The 14526-nt window shown below is 48.3% G+C and overlaps 1 protein-coding gene across 2 annotated transcripts in view; it reads right to left on the reverse strand.

The window, feature by feature from the left end:
• GRID1 (glutamate ionotropic receptor delta type subunit 1) overlaps positions 1-14526 on the reverse strand; it is a 539165-nt gene that overhangs the window by 440850 nt on the left and 83789 nt on the right. The window lies entirely within an intron of this gene.

A 14526-nucleotide genomic window follows, 5' to 3' on the forward strand; every position in this document is an offset into this window, starting at 1 on the left:
ACCTCGGCCTGTTCCTAGGGAACTCTTCAGCTTCGATAATATCTTGCTGTTGTTTCTTCCTCTTGCACTTACAAAGTAGGCTCCAGAGGAATAAGACCTCACCTGTCTTATTCTCCACCACTACCCCAGCACCTAACAGGGTTGCAGAGTATCTGACACACAGGACATACTCGGTAAGGCTTGATGGACTCAAGGCCAGTGAGGGAGCTGGCGGGATCTGGCTTATCAAGAGGACCACAAGGTATACGCATGTTATCTTCAGATGACTGAGGAACTGTCACAGGGAAAGAACAGTAAAACTGCCCCGTAGCAAGAGAACACTGATCCAGGGCTAACAGGGAGAAGCCATGAACCAGATTCTTCCTAACATCAAGTACAAGTTCTCTCACTGTGGAGCTGCCCAATGACACAACAGGTTTCCTTAGTAGATGGTGAGTTCCCCATGTCTGGAGATAGGTAAGCAGAGGCCACTACTAGAGTCCATGTACTGGAAAGATGAGCATCTTTCTAAGTTCCTGAGTCCACAACAACCACTGTGGTTTCTTCTGTCTCGGTCTTTTATTTTCACTTCCAGATCACAAGCCCCTGAGCAGGGCATGGCCCTACAGGACCTTGCACCAGGCAGGGTCATGGTAATGGATGGAACACACATGTCCATCAGACATAGAGTGGTGTAGATGCTTCTGACTCTCTGTAGTGAAACCAGGACGTTCTAAGCAAAGCCAACTCCATGGGGCCCTGGGTGGGGGTGGGCACCATCCTGACAGAATGGAGCTTGGAGCCTCCACCTTCCTCCAGGGACACAAGCCTGGAGAGTGAACAAGGAAGGAGAAGACAATCACGGAACACCAACACCTGGACTCCAACTGCTTATCTTGGTAGGTCCTCCCGACAACCCATGAGGGGGTGACGTGACTTCCATACCACAGACAATGAAACCAAGGCTCAGAAAGGCCAAGCAGTTTGTCCAAGTCCTGTAGGGCATCTGGGGAATGGGGAGTTGAGCTCAGGTCTGACAGATGCCACAGCCTTCCGTCCTGCCACTTGGTCCCCACTGGATCAATCACTTTGCTTCCAACCTCAGACCTGTCCGGTCGGAATATATTCTCAAGTCATTCTGCCTTTTCCTCTCCCCATCTTCTGAGACACTGAGGTCCCTCAAATTCCCCCCCCCACCAGGATGAGCCTGTCTGAACTGCACTCAGCTCCCTGTTCAATCATCCACCCCCAGACCCACAAACCCTCCTCCCAGGCATGTGCAGGCACAGAGCTCCCCGCACGCACCACCGTCTCCTTCCCATCACCTGGCAGAAGTGCTCACAGAGGTGCTCAGCTCGGATGTGCCAAATAACCATGGCAGGAAAAGTCACATCTGAATAGCTTCCCTCCCAGCCCACAAACAGGACCCAATAATGGCCCCTGTATCTTCTCCACTTCCTTGGGCTTCCTAGGCTGGTTTCTGAGCTTTTGTGGGGAAAAAAAGGGGGGGGGGGGCGGCGAAAGGAAGGAAGGGGAACAGAAGCAAGAGCACATGTGGACAGTGTGACTTATCTGGAGATTTGGGGAGACCCTGTCTAGTAAGAGACAAGGGGGCAGAGACAGACAGAGAACACAGATTCTAAGTGGTGTTGCTGTGAGTTATGAATTGAATCCTCCAACTGTCTTCAAAAGATATCAGAAAAGAATGCTGCCAGGTACAGCATTACTTTTGCTGGTTTCCCCCCTAATATGTCTTGACTGAGACTAGGATGTGAGACACCACTAGATTCATTTGGATTACAAAGAAATGAAACACCATCTCCTGGGAGAGTACCTATGACTTACTGTGTTGGATGTATTTAGAATTAGTCATGCAAAAAAGCTTAGCTCTTTTTTTCATCTCACAGAAGAGCCTATTGCCTCCACGCCACCCCCTGCTAACAACAACAACAAAAAAAAGACTTTGAGCAAAAACTCTGAAACTATAAATGTCTATTTTAGTACTCGACTATGAAAGAATCTGCAAATATATGTAAATACATTTAATAAAATGTTTTGGTCATGTTAAAAAAACTGAAACCGATGAATGAATGAACACGTGAATGAGAACCTGAAATCCATTGTTTAGCTCACAAAGTTTTAAGTCTTTCCTGCCTATGTTTGAGGATCACAGCTAACTCTCCCTAGGTAAAGGTTTGCTCTATGCGAGGCAACTTTTTACATATATTAACTCATTTAATCTTGACAACCACCTATGAGATAGGTAATAACATTCCCTGCATTTGCAGGTGAGACATTCAACTGAGGTCTCACCATTAGTGAATGACAGAGCCAGAATTACAACTCAGGGAGATGGCTCCAGACCCGTTTGCTTAGACGACTCTAGTAACCTGTTTAGAGATCCAACTTGCTTGCCAAAAACGCCTGACAGAGCCCACTACCCCACCACACAGGGTCAGCCCCGTCCCAGCCACTCCTGGAAGAGGGAGCCTGGGGGCAATTACCCTGGGAGGCCAAAAACATGTGTATATCTTCTAACAGCTTCAGGATAAATAGCAGAAAAATCAACCAAATGCATGCCTTCCCTTCCTTGGCTGTAATCAATAAGTGATTACAAAATGTTATTTCATAGAAACACAATAAAATAACATGACAAATAGGTGTGTGGAAAGGACTGAGCCTCAAATGTGGAGGCTGAGGCACAAGTCAATGCCTCTACCCCCAGAATCTGTCATGTAAATGCCCACAAGCAACAATGCCGCTCTCTTCCCTTCTCCCCAAAAGGGCATTTAGGGAGAAGCACTTCAACACGTAAAAATGCTTGTGGGTTTGAGTTAAACTGAACTAAGTTGGATGAATGGCTTTCTCTACTTCATGGGAAGAAGAGCACACACAGACCACATGGCCAGGGGCTACACCTCACAGAAAGCTATAGAATTACTCACCTGGGAGGCTCAGGCCGTGGCTCAAGTCATCTATCCACCAGCAATCAGACTGTCCCTTGGCGCTAGGTCCAGAGGGGCACAGCTGGCCCAAGGAATGATTCTTCAAGGAAACGTTGAGTCTTCTACTACTCCCTGTCCACCACCAACCCCACATGCCACAGCTAGCTAATTTTCCCATCAGAAAGAGAATTAGACTCTCCTGTGCCAATGTATGTAGAGAGTCCACCCTCAAGGAGGTAGAACATAACTCCCTACTGCTTAAGTGTGGGCTGCACATAGTGACATCTTTCCAAAGAGAACAGTACAGAAAAGGGGAAATGAAGAATAACTTTAAAGCAGAGAAACTTGACAAACACTACCTCAGCCAGGTGGTCAAGGTCAATATCAACAGTGATCAGTCATGTTGATAACACACACACTTGATTTGAAGTGATGAGAATGGCAATTTACCTCTGTGGTCTTTCTCACCCAAATCCATATTCCCAGTCTAATCATGAGAAAATATCAGATAAATCCCAATTGAGGGGTATTCTACAAAATACCTGACCAGGACTCTTCAAAACTGTTAAGGTCATCAAAAGCAAGGAAATTCAGAGAAGTTGTCACCACCAAGAGGGGCCTAAGGTGACAGGATGACTAATGCATTGTGACGCCCTGGATGAGATCCTGGAGATGAAAAAGCACAGCAGGCAAAAACTAAAGAAATCTGAATAAAGCATGAACTTCAGTTAGCAAAAATATATATCAATAATGTCATCAATGGTGACAAGTGTACCATACTAACATAAGATGCTCATAATAGGAGAAACCGGGTGTGGGGTATGTGAGAACTCTCTGTACCGTCTTTGCAGTTTATCTGTAAATCAAAAACTATTCTAAAATTAAAAGTTTATTTTTAAGAATTGGAGTCTCATCCTGAGTTCTATAGAATATGCTTCCAAAACAGTCTTCAAATGTATTCCTTTCTCCCCAGTTATCCAGGACTTCCTCAGTGCTATGTCAACCCTCACCCAAATATTGGCAGCACCCTTCCTCCCTGGTCCCAGGGCCACCATCCAATCTGTCAGGTTCCCGGAGGCCACTAAGAGCTTTGACAGCTCAGATGTGATGAGCCACACCTGTGTTGCAACGGCTCCCTCCATCTTCAGGATTGCGTCTGATCAACAGCATGGAGTCTGGGGCCCCTATGCTTTCACAGCCATGCCGCTACTCTTCCTTTACATCCCTCTCTTTTTTTATTAGCATTGTGTTTTTTTACCTGAGGTATAGATGACACACAATGTTACATTAGTTTCAGGTGTGCAACACAGTGATTCGACTACTCAATACATTATGCTATGCTCACCACAAGTGTAGCTACCATCTGTCACCATGCCATGCTATTATAATACCATTAACTATATTTCCCATGCTGTAGCTTTTATCCTCATGATTTATTCATTCCATAACTCGAAGCCTGCATCTCCCACTCTCCTTCGCCATTCTGCCCAGCCTCCTTACCCACCCTCCCCTCTGGTAACCATCAGTTGTATCTGTGGGTCTTTTTCTGCTTTTTGTTTGTTTGTTTGTTTGTTTTGTCTTTTAGAATTCCACATATAAGTGAAATCATATGGTATTTGTCTCTCTGTTTAACTTATTTCACTCAACAAAATACTCTCTAAGTCTATCCATATTGTTACAAATAGCAGGACTTCATTCTTATTTATGGCTGAATAATATTTCATTGCACGCACGCATGCACAAACCCCACATCTTCTTTATCCATTCATCTATCGATGGACACTATGCTTGCTTCCATATCTTGGCTATTGTAAATAATCCTGCAACAATCATGGGGTGCATATATCTCTTTGAATTATTTTTGTTTTCCTTGGGTAAATACCCAGCAGTAGAATTATTTCTGTCTCTAATTTTTTTTAGGAAACTCCATACTATTTTCCACAGTGGGTGCACCAGTTTATATTCCATCAACAATGCACAAGGCTTCCTTTTTCTCCACATATTTACCAACAATTGTTATTTCTGGGCTTTTTGATTCTAGCCATTCTGACAAGTGTGAGGTGATATTTCATTGTGGTTTTGATTTGCATTTCCCTGATGATGAGTGATGTAGAGCATCTTTTCACATGCCTGTTGGCCATGTGTAGGTCTTCTTCAGAAAAATGTCTATTCAAGACCTCCACCCATTTTTAAATTGGGTTATTTGTGGGGGATTTTGGTATTAAGTTGTATAAGATTTTTTGTTTTGGATATAAATCCCTTATGAGATCTATCCTTTGCAAATATTTTCTCCCACTTGAGAGACTGCCTTTCTCATTTTGTTGATGGTTTCCTTTGCTATGCTTCTATGTGCCTCTCTTCAGGGTACCATATCAAAATATCTATTGCTTTTTCTCCAAAACACTGATGTTCTAGCTCACCTGTGCTTCCCTTCCATCTTCCTACATTTGCTAGTCCCTCACCTGGGGTGGCTTCTCCCCACTGTTTGTGCCTGTCTGGTTTGTGTCTGTTCCTGACTGGTTGGTGCCTGCCCTTCAAGACTCAGATCAGACACTGCTTTCTATAGAAAGCCTTCCTTCACCCCAGATGGATGTGCTGGCATCCCTACACTTACATCTATCCCCCACTGTCTATGGTTGCCTACTTTCCGTGAGGACAGGTACAGTGCTATCACCAAATGCTTATTTAATAATGAGTACATCACTGGAGGAAAAAGATGCAGGAAAAATCATAACCAGCAATCCAGACCTTTTGTTCCTAGGTATTAAATTACAAATTCTACTCTTTAGAACTCCATTATTCTCACTAGAGTCCTATATAACTACATTCCATTATATGGCAATGTAACGGATTACTAGATTTAATTATAACAGGATAATTAATGTCAAGGTATTGCCTGTTTGGACATAAATATTAAATATTACCTTCAGTGTAACTATTCTCTAACTGTGTGATTATCGGGCTTAGAAACACCAGTTTTTTGATTAGAAGAGCCTTTGTCACGAAAGAAGCAATGCCAAGTAGAACACCTGCTTTGCAGGCTGCTACTGGCCCTGAGGCAGCATGCCTCCCTCCTGGCTTGAAGTTGGGCTCCCGGCATCCCTGACCCTGAGATGAACTCCATCTCTCACACCCCCCAGTGCAGACCACCAAACCTTGCCTTAATCTGGCCAAACTGAGCACCTTAGGCAGAGCAATCTCTCAAGGGATCGTCCAGGCCCATTGGGAGGTCCCTGAGTCACATATGCTTTCATGACCTCATTTTCCCTCCAAAACAAGAAGTAAGAACAACTACAAGGAGTAAGGGGCACTGAGAGGCTGTGATAGGCAGAGACAGCACAGCCAAGTCCTGTGGGTACTAAGCTTGCTGTGGAAAAGGAAGGCCCCACCTTGGGACTCCATCCTTCTGGCACACCCTCTCCTTCAGCCACCTTACTCAACTGGCTGGGGCTCCAACCTTATAGTGACTACGATTTCATTCTGTGCCTCAACAAAAACATTGCCTCCTGTGGGTCACCTTTAGGCCACTCTCAAGTGGTAGGACTATGAATATCCACAAAAGCCAAATACAGGATGTGATATCCCACCCTACCCCCTCTCTCACCCTGGATCCAGCCAGGACTCTGGAACAGACATGTCCAAGCCTCCTCTTCGCTTGTAACAGACCTCTGGACAGCCATGTGAGAAATCCTGCCACCTGAAGGCCACCCTGCTGTGAGGAAGCTCAAATAGCAAACCTGGACAGACCACATGAAGAGGGAGAGATGCCAGCCAGCTGTCAGCTTCTCCCGCCCCTCACTCTTCCTGATCCAGCACTGTATGACCGACTGAAACTGCATGACCACCCCTGAGCCAAAACCACCAAGCTGAGCCTTTGCCAAAATTTTGATCGAAAGGAAACATGAAAGATAATGATTTTTGTTTTAAGCCACGAAGCTTTGGGGTGGTTTATCACACAGCAGTAGATAACCAGAACAAAGGTCCAACCAACATCAGAGCTACAGTAGTATACAAATAGTCCTCGGATCCTTCTTCCATGAGCCAAACTTGACTCCAGCTTCCTACACAACTCTGGTCCTGCTGTGAACAGAGAAGGGTGCTTTGTCTTTCCCCAGTGTGCTGATGCTCCTGGCACAAACATCTCCCTGAAATAGACATTCAGATCCCACAACCACAGGGCCTGGGATCCCCGGGCCCCTTTAACCCTGCATAGCAAGGACCCCTTGTCCCTACCTCAGTCTCAGTCATCAATCCAGAAACAAAATAAAAATTGCCTTTGAGCATGCTGTGACTGAGCTGAGACCTCTAGGTTATTCATGTCTCCAAGTGAGATAAAGATAATGCCAAAGGCAGTGGCTCTCTCTCTCTCTCTTTTTTTTTTTTTTTTTAACATTTATTCACTTTTGAGAGAGAGAGAGAGAGAGAGGGCATGAGAGGGGCAGAGAAAAAGGGAGACACAGAATCTGAAGCAAGCTCTAGGCTCTGAGCTGTCAGCACAGAGCCTGACTCGGGGGTCAAACCCATGAACTGTGAGATCATGACCTGAACCAAAGTTGGATGCTTAGTTGACAGAGCCACCCAGGCACCTTCAAAGGCAGTGGTCTGATGGGAAGCAAAAGCTGTATCATCATCATCACTACCACCACCACCAGCATCACAATCATGACTATCATCACCATGATCACCATTATCACTATCACGATCACTGTCATCACCATACTCATTGTCATCACCACTGGCCTCAGCATCACCATCATAATCGTCATCATCATCATCATCACCACCATCCTCATCATCGTCACTATTATCATCACCACCACTGTCACTACCATGGCCATCATCACCATCATCACTGCCATCACTGTCATAGCCATCATAGCCATCATCACCATCACCACCACCATCAGAATCACCATTATCGTTATATCGTTATCACTGTCATCGTCATCATCACTATCATCATCATAATCATCACCATAATAGCCATCATCAGTCATCATCAGCATCACCACCACATCCCTCATCATCACCATCACTATCATCATCATACTCATTATCATCATTGCCAGCATCAGCATCACTGTCATCATCAACCATCACCAAAACCATCAGTATCATCAACATCACCACCACTGCCATGTAATACCGGGGACATGTACTGAGTACTCATCATGTACCAGAAATTGTCCTAGGCACTTCAAGTATACTATCTTGTCAAACTCTCATCACATCCTCTTGATGTGGTCCTACCTATATGCTACTATCCCCACCTTATAGATGAGAAAAGAAAGGGTTGGAGTAGTTTTATAAATTTGCCCACAGTTACCAGTCTTAAGAGCAGTGCTGGGATTCTAACTTCAAATGCACTAACTCCAAAGGCCATGCACAGTCTTACTTTCCCTGGCTTCTCTCCCCTCAAGCCCACTCCATGGCTCCTCACCCTGAGTTTCTTTAGAAATATTCCACTAGAGACCCCAGGCCCCCAAATACAACCTTGCAGTGCCTCAGTCTCTCCACATGGAAAATGAGAGTGGTGACAACAGCCTGGCTCTGGACAGAATGTCAGACCAGAGGAGCACTGTGCCACGGGAGGCAAGAGGGTGCAGTCATCTACTGAGACCTACTCTAGGTCAGACAACACTGGGCATTCACCCCACACATTGTCTCATTTAACTGCACCACAACCCTGGGGGTAAGCAGGGATATATTTCCCTATGTTGTCAACGTGCTCAGATTCAGAGAATAAGCACAGATGCACAACTTCCAAGCCTTCACTCCTTCTGTGCCCCAACCTGACCTTGAGGACAGGTCCCATGTGCCACATGCCAAAGTCCCTATCTGACCCTGTAAGAGAATTAGGGTTGTTCTCTGCACATTGATTTAGAGCAATTAATGAGCCAGGGATGTGCTTGCTTCACATCTCCTGGGGCAGGTGACCATTTGGGACATGGCTCTTTCTTGCTGAAAGAAACCCAGACAAGTAGATGAGGGATACACAGCCCTGGACTGGATTGTCCCTGCTCAGCCCCTCCCTGGCTCTGGAGCCCAATCTGAGTGCCCAGCTAGATTATGCAACTTCCCTTCTTTTGGAAGATAAAACTTGCCGGTTTGAAAGGACATCTCCCTTCACAGAAACAAAAAGTCATGATTTTTTTATAAGTGGCCACTAAATTAAATATGCAAATACCATTCCCTGTTACACAGAGAAAAAAAAAAACTTGTGTCTGAGGTTTGTCACTATGCCTAGGCTACAGTCATGGCCCCTGATGGGACCAACCCTGGGGGCTACCCCTGGGGATCTGAACATCTGGAGAGCCGGAGTTGGAGATGGGTGTAGAGGAGGACAGTGGGGGAAGGGGGGGTGGGAGGCAAGGCCCAGCAGCCTGGAGGGGTTGGTCCCGGCCCACTGCAGCTCTTGAGCATCCTCCCCCATGGGCGTGGGCAGTAGTTGAGTCCAGACTCCATCTTGGCCTGGTGGCAGCAGAGTCAGAGGACTCAGGTCATGCGCAATGCCAGGCCTGCCTTCCCCCTTGTCCCCAACACTGCAAATCCCATGGGACCTAGAATGAGTGGCAGGAATAGGATTGGCGTCCACTGGGTCACAGCAGGAGAAGGGGCACTACACAAGTCTACGCTGTCCTAAGAGGAATGCTGCAGCCCAAGCCCAGGGAGCCAAAGGTCACAGCTGTGGCCGCATAGCACAGCCTAGAACCTATGGGTGATGCTGAGAGCTGGCAGAGCGGGGTTGGGGGGTGCAGTTGGGAGCAGCAATGGGTGGGATGGATGCAGAGGGAATCCCACAGCACTATCTCCCACCACACTGGTGGGCCCTCTATGGGGGCAGGGGGTATGGAAGCAGTCCAACAAAGGCAGGACATGTGAGCAAACTGTCCCCCTTCATACATACACATGCACACAAACATACAATGGCAGCACAGATTTTGCTTACCTATTGGCACAAGTGCAAACACATGGAAGCCCATGGAGGCGAGGCCTGCGCTGTGCTCAGCAGCTGCCCTACCCGACTCCCATCAGGTGGTTGCAACGTTAGTTGTGGGCTGGGTTAGCTGTTGATGCTGCTTGCCTGAAATCCCCAGTAAAGGATAGGGGAAAGAGGGTTCTGCAAAGGGCGTGTGTCCTCTCAGCCCTTCCAGAAAGAGAGCCGTTGGAGCAGCAAGGCAGTCCCATTTTCACATACATTAATAAGATGCAAAGCTCTTTAGGCTGATTGCTGGCTCCTCACAGGAAGCCACCATGGGTGGCTGCCAGGAGGCTGTGCTCACTCCTGAGAACTCACCAGGTGACACATGAAGCAGGGGCCTGCCTGATTTCCTGCAGCAAGGGCCCATGCAGGGAGTCCCAAATGAGGCTCCCCCTTCCCAGGGCCCCGTGCCATCCCCATGGCCCCAGAAAGCTGAGGGGGCAGAGGAAACACCTCCCCCAGAGCAACCCTAATCAGGTCCACATACATCGGCTCCTTGTGACCTGACAACGATGAGCTCCCATGTCCTCGGACTTCCCATGTCCCTGAGCTACTTCCTATAGAGCCAAAGAATGGCAGAGAAGATACCTGTACCCTGGTCCCTTTCCAGGTCATGCTGCTGACCTGCTCACAAACCTCCTGTGACTCTCCATGAGACTGAAAACAAGCCCAAAGTCCTCCAATAACCTGCAAAGTCCTCTGGGCTCTGACCTTGGACCCTTCCCACCACTCTTCGTCTGGCTCACCAGCACCAGGCACACCCTCCTCTTCCCAGATCCCCCATCATCCCAAGCTCATTCCAGCCTCAAGACCTTTGCACGTGCCATTCCATCTGCTGAAATCGCTCCACAATCAGATCTTGCTTTACGGGTTCAATCACGCCCTTCCGGTCCCTCCACAAACACCTCCTCCCTGGTAGCACCGTCCCTGACCACCGCATCTAAAATGATGTCCCCACCGAGCCACTCTCTTCTTATCTTGCTTTGTCTTTTCTTCATAGGGGTTATCACTATCTGAATTCCTTTTACTTTATTCATTTACTTATTTATTTGGTGACCATCCTCTTCCTCCACTAGAATGTCAACTCTTTGAAGTCAGGGACCTTGTCTATCTCAGTCACTCTGTATCCCCAGGACCTACAATAGGGCCTGATCCACGTTAGCTCCTCAATTAACATTTGACCCATTCGAAGACCAGCAAACTGAGACCTGGAGAGGCTCTAGTCTATACGGTACAGCATCCCAGGCAAATCTGGGCTGGGCTAGACTCAGACATTTATTGCCTTGGACTGTAAACTCACTTCCTGTTCTCTAAACCACATCTAACTTGCAAGAAGAGACCAACCCCACCTCTCAGGTGCCTCCCCAGTGCACAGAAAGGGCTAGGCAGAGTAGGCTCTCAGTGAATCCCCAAATGCATCAGGCAAGCCTTTAAAAAATTGCCCAGTTCCCCTTATCATATTCAGTAGCTCTCCCAGAGCCCTGGAAAGCAATAATAACACCCATGAACAGAGAGCTACCCGCCAGGGTCAAGGAACTACCACCAGCACTGTGGAGCACTATTAAGGGGCACAAACCAAAACCCAGTGATAACCCCCTGTCTAAAGAGCTAACCTCCACATGCTTGAAGACCAAGACCTTTGTGCAAATACAAAGAAGGATCCTAAGGCAGTTTAGCAACACCCTGGCACCAACCAGCAAGGATAAGAAGAGTAAGGGGCGCACAGAAAACAAGGGTGGCACCTAGAGGATCCAAGGGAGAAGAAGGAACTCTCGGGAACAGGGCGCTAAGGATGATGGCCAGCGCTTAGTGACGAAGGCCTGGGAAAGGAGAACGGGGCTTACTTCATGCCATTCCCGTATTTAATATGCTTAAGTTGACGGCATAGAAGCCATAAATCAGACGTTGCCACTCAGCGGTCTGCAAGCCTTATCAGCCCCACCACAGGCAGAGCCGGTCAACAGAGAGCGTAAAAGTTTTGTAATTAGTTGCCAGCATTTAAAATTAAGAGATTTCACAGTAAAGTCCAGATTTCTGGCTCCTTTTGAGACACAGAAAGCACTGGCTATACGAGTCCTTCACGTGGGAACCTCAAAGACAGCCTGACTGTCCCCTTCAGGGAAGGGTGTGGCCCCCAGGCATCCACAGTTGGTATAGTCTCGGCCCTTCTTACAGCCCACCTGCTCTACGGTAGCTTCAGTATTCCCGCCTGGAGGTGGGGGGCATTCGGATTTGTGACTTGGTTGTCCCTGGCTGGCGTTCCAAAGGGAGGCTGCAGCCATTCTTTTTTTTTTTTTTTTATAATTTTTAATGTCTTATTTCTGAGAGAGAGAGAGAGAGAGAGAGAGAAAGGCAGCGTGAGCAGCAGAGGGTCAGGGAGAGAGGGAGACACAGAATCTGAAGCATGCAGCCATTCTTATCTAATCTTCTGGTTGTCTTCAAAAGCCCCAAGTTACGAGTACCCAAGAGTGGTTCACGTGGTTCCCTGGACCGGGTGGACCCGTCCGACTGCTGAAGAGCAGCACGAGACCAGCAGACACATAGCTCCCTTGCCCACTCTGCTGGGCTAGCCATGGTGCTGTCTCAACTGAGTGCTCACAGTTGGGCACCCATTTCTCTTGCTCAGGGTTCTTCCCGAGTGTAAACTTTCCCTCCAGTTAGGCTTGGGGGCTCTTCAGGGTCACGGCCTGTGTCTTCCTCCCCCAAAGAATCCAGGGCAAGGGGTCCAGGGAAAAGGGACCGTTGTATCTTGGTGGTGGTTGGCCACCCAATAGGCTGTTCAAGGAGGGCTTCTCATCCCCAAAGGAACTCTGCAGGCGGAAAGCACCAGCGGCTCTTTATATCAACCCAGTAACCAGTAGCCCTGAGAAACCACTAGCAGCTGTGTCTGCTTGGCCGGGCAAGGGAGAGCCCACATGGGAGGTGCCCTGAGTGCTCCCACCTGCTCCTGGGTACCACCTGCAGGTGCCCAGCCAGCACAGCAGGCCTGAGGGGGCACTGAGATGCCCTCTCCTCCCCCATCCCTCCGGGGACTCTAGCATCTCTCCAGCTGAGTGCTGGGATAAGAGGCCAGTCCACACTCCCAGCTGCGCTGGCGGGGGGCCGAGAGCCTTCTGTCATTTCTTCCCAGTCCCATCCTTTACCACCCGGTTTTCCTCACCTGGCTCCCAGAGCTACGCTTTCTGACACAGAATGCGTGAGCAGCCATCCTCCGAGACTGGCCATAGGACTGCTCCTCTGGGCCGCCGACACATGCGCCCTAGACCCCAGCAGACCGGTTGGTTCTACAACCCCAGCCAAACACTTTCTACAGACACAGTAACAAAACTACCATTCACGGAGCATCAGCCCTACACTGGGCCTTCTCATGGGCTTTGATCTCATTTCAATCCCACAGCAACCCTCAGGGAAAGTAATACTATTCCAGTTTACAGACCAGTAAATGGGCCCAAAAAGATGGCACTTGACAGTGAGCCGGGACCTGACTGTGCATCTACGCGTTCCAAAGGCAAAGCCCTTTTCTCTGTGTTGCCAGCAGCCCTCACCCCTGAGGAAGCACCACCGAGCCCCCAGCTAAGCAGCTAAGATTCTCAGCTCTCTTCTGCAAAGAAGGGGAAAGGTGGGTGTGGGAAGGAGGTGGCAGAGAAAAGGGACACACTCGGGTGTCTGCCCTGGCCCTTGTTGCTGAATTAAAGTCATTCCTGTCCTGCTTCTCCCATACAGTAGGAGCCGACCCCTCCCCTCCACACCTGGCAGTGTACCAGCGCTTTCTATAAGCTGCTGGTGGATGCATGCACGTTTCTCCTCGTACACGTTTTCCTCGACATCCTACTTCCAACTGGTTCTCTTCTCCCATAGTGTCACACAGCTCTGTCCCGCAACCCCTTTCTCCCCAGTCTCCACGGCTCCAATCACAGATGCAGCCCCTGTCCCTGGCTTTCTCCCTGACATCACTCATAGACACAGATACCGAAGATTTCTAACACTGTGGGGAGGGAGATGCCACAGCAAACAACCGAGAAATGAGCATTAGACACGCCTGTTAATAGGCCATCGACCATGCCCACATCTCTCCTTTGGTCAATCGACCCAGCAGCAGGTTACCATGAGAATCCCTAATGTCAATGACAAGCGCATTTCAAAATTTGGAATGTTGACCTTGCCTGGAGTCAAGCAGATTTTTCACTTTTCTCAGTGCTCTGTGCGCCCCGTATCCTTACATTTGCTAAGACTCATCCGTTTCCCTGTCTAAACAACAATCACTGGGTACCTTCTGGTGCCCAGCCCTCTGCTAGACAGTCCCTCTGGTGCCCAGCCCGACGGGGGAGGAAAAGGAGAGAACTGCACCCTAGAATATTCCCCATGCTTAATTCTTAGAGTAACCTTGTGTGGATCAAGTGTCTTTTTAAAGCCACTGTACTGGGGCACCTGGGTGGCTCAGTTGGTTAAGCATCCGACTTCAGCTTAGGTCATGATCTCATAGTTCGTGGGTTCGAGCCCCACGTTGGGCTCTGTGCTGATAGCCAGCTCAGAGCCTGGAGCCTCCTTCAGATTCTGTGTCTCGCTCTCTCTCTGACCCTCCCCTGCTCATGCTCTCTCTCTGTCTCAAAAATTAAAAAA

The sequence above is a fragment of the Hyaena hyaena genome, unplaced genomic scaffold, assembly GCF_003009895.1.
Source record: "Hyaena hyaena isolate Hyena2069 unplaced genomic scaffold, ASM300989v1 scaffold_1100, whole genome shotgun sequence".
Lineage (NCBI taxonomy): Eukaryota > Metazoa > Chordata > Mammalia > Carnivora > Hyaenidae > Hyaena > Hyaena hyaena.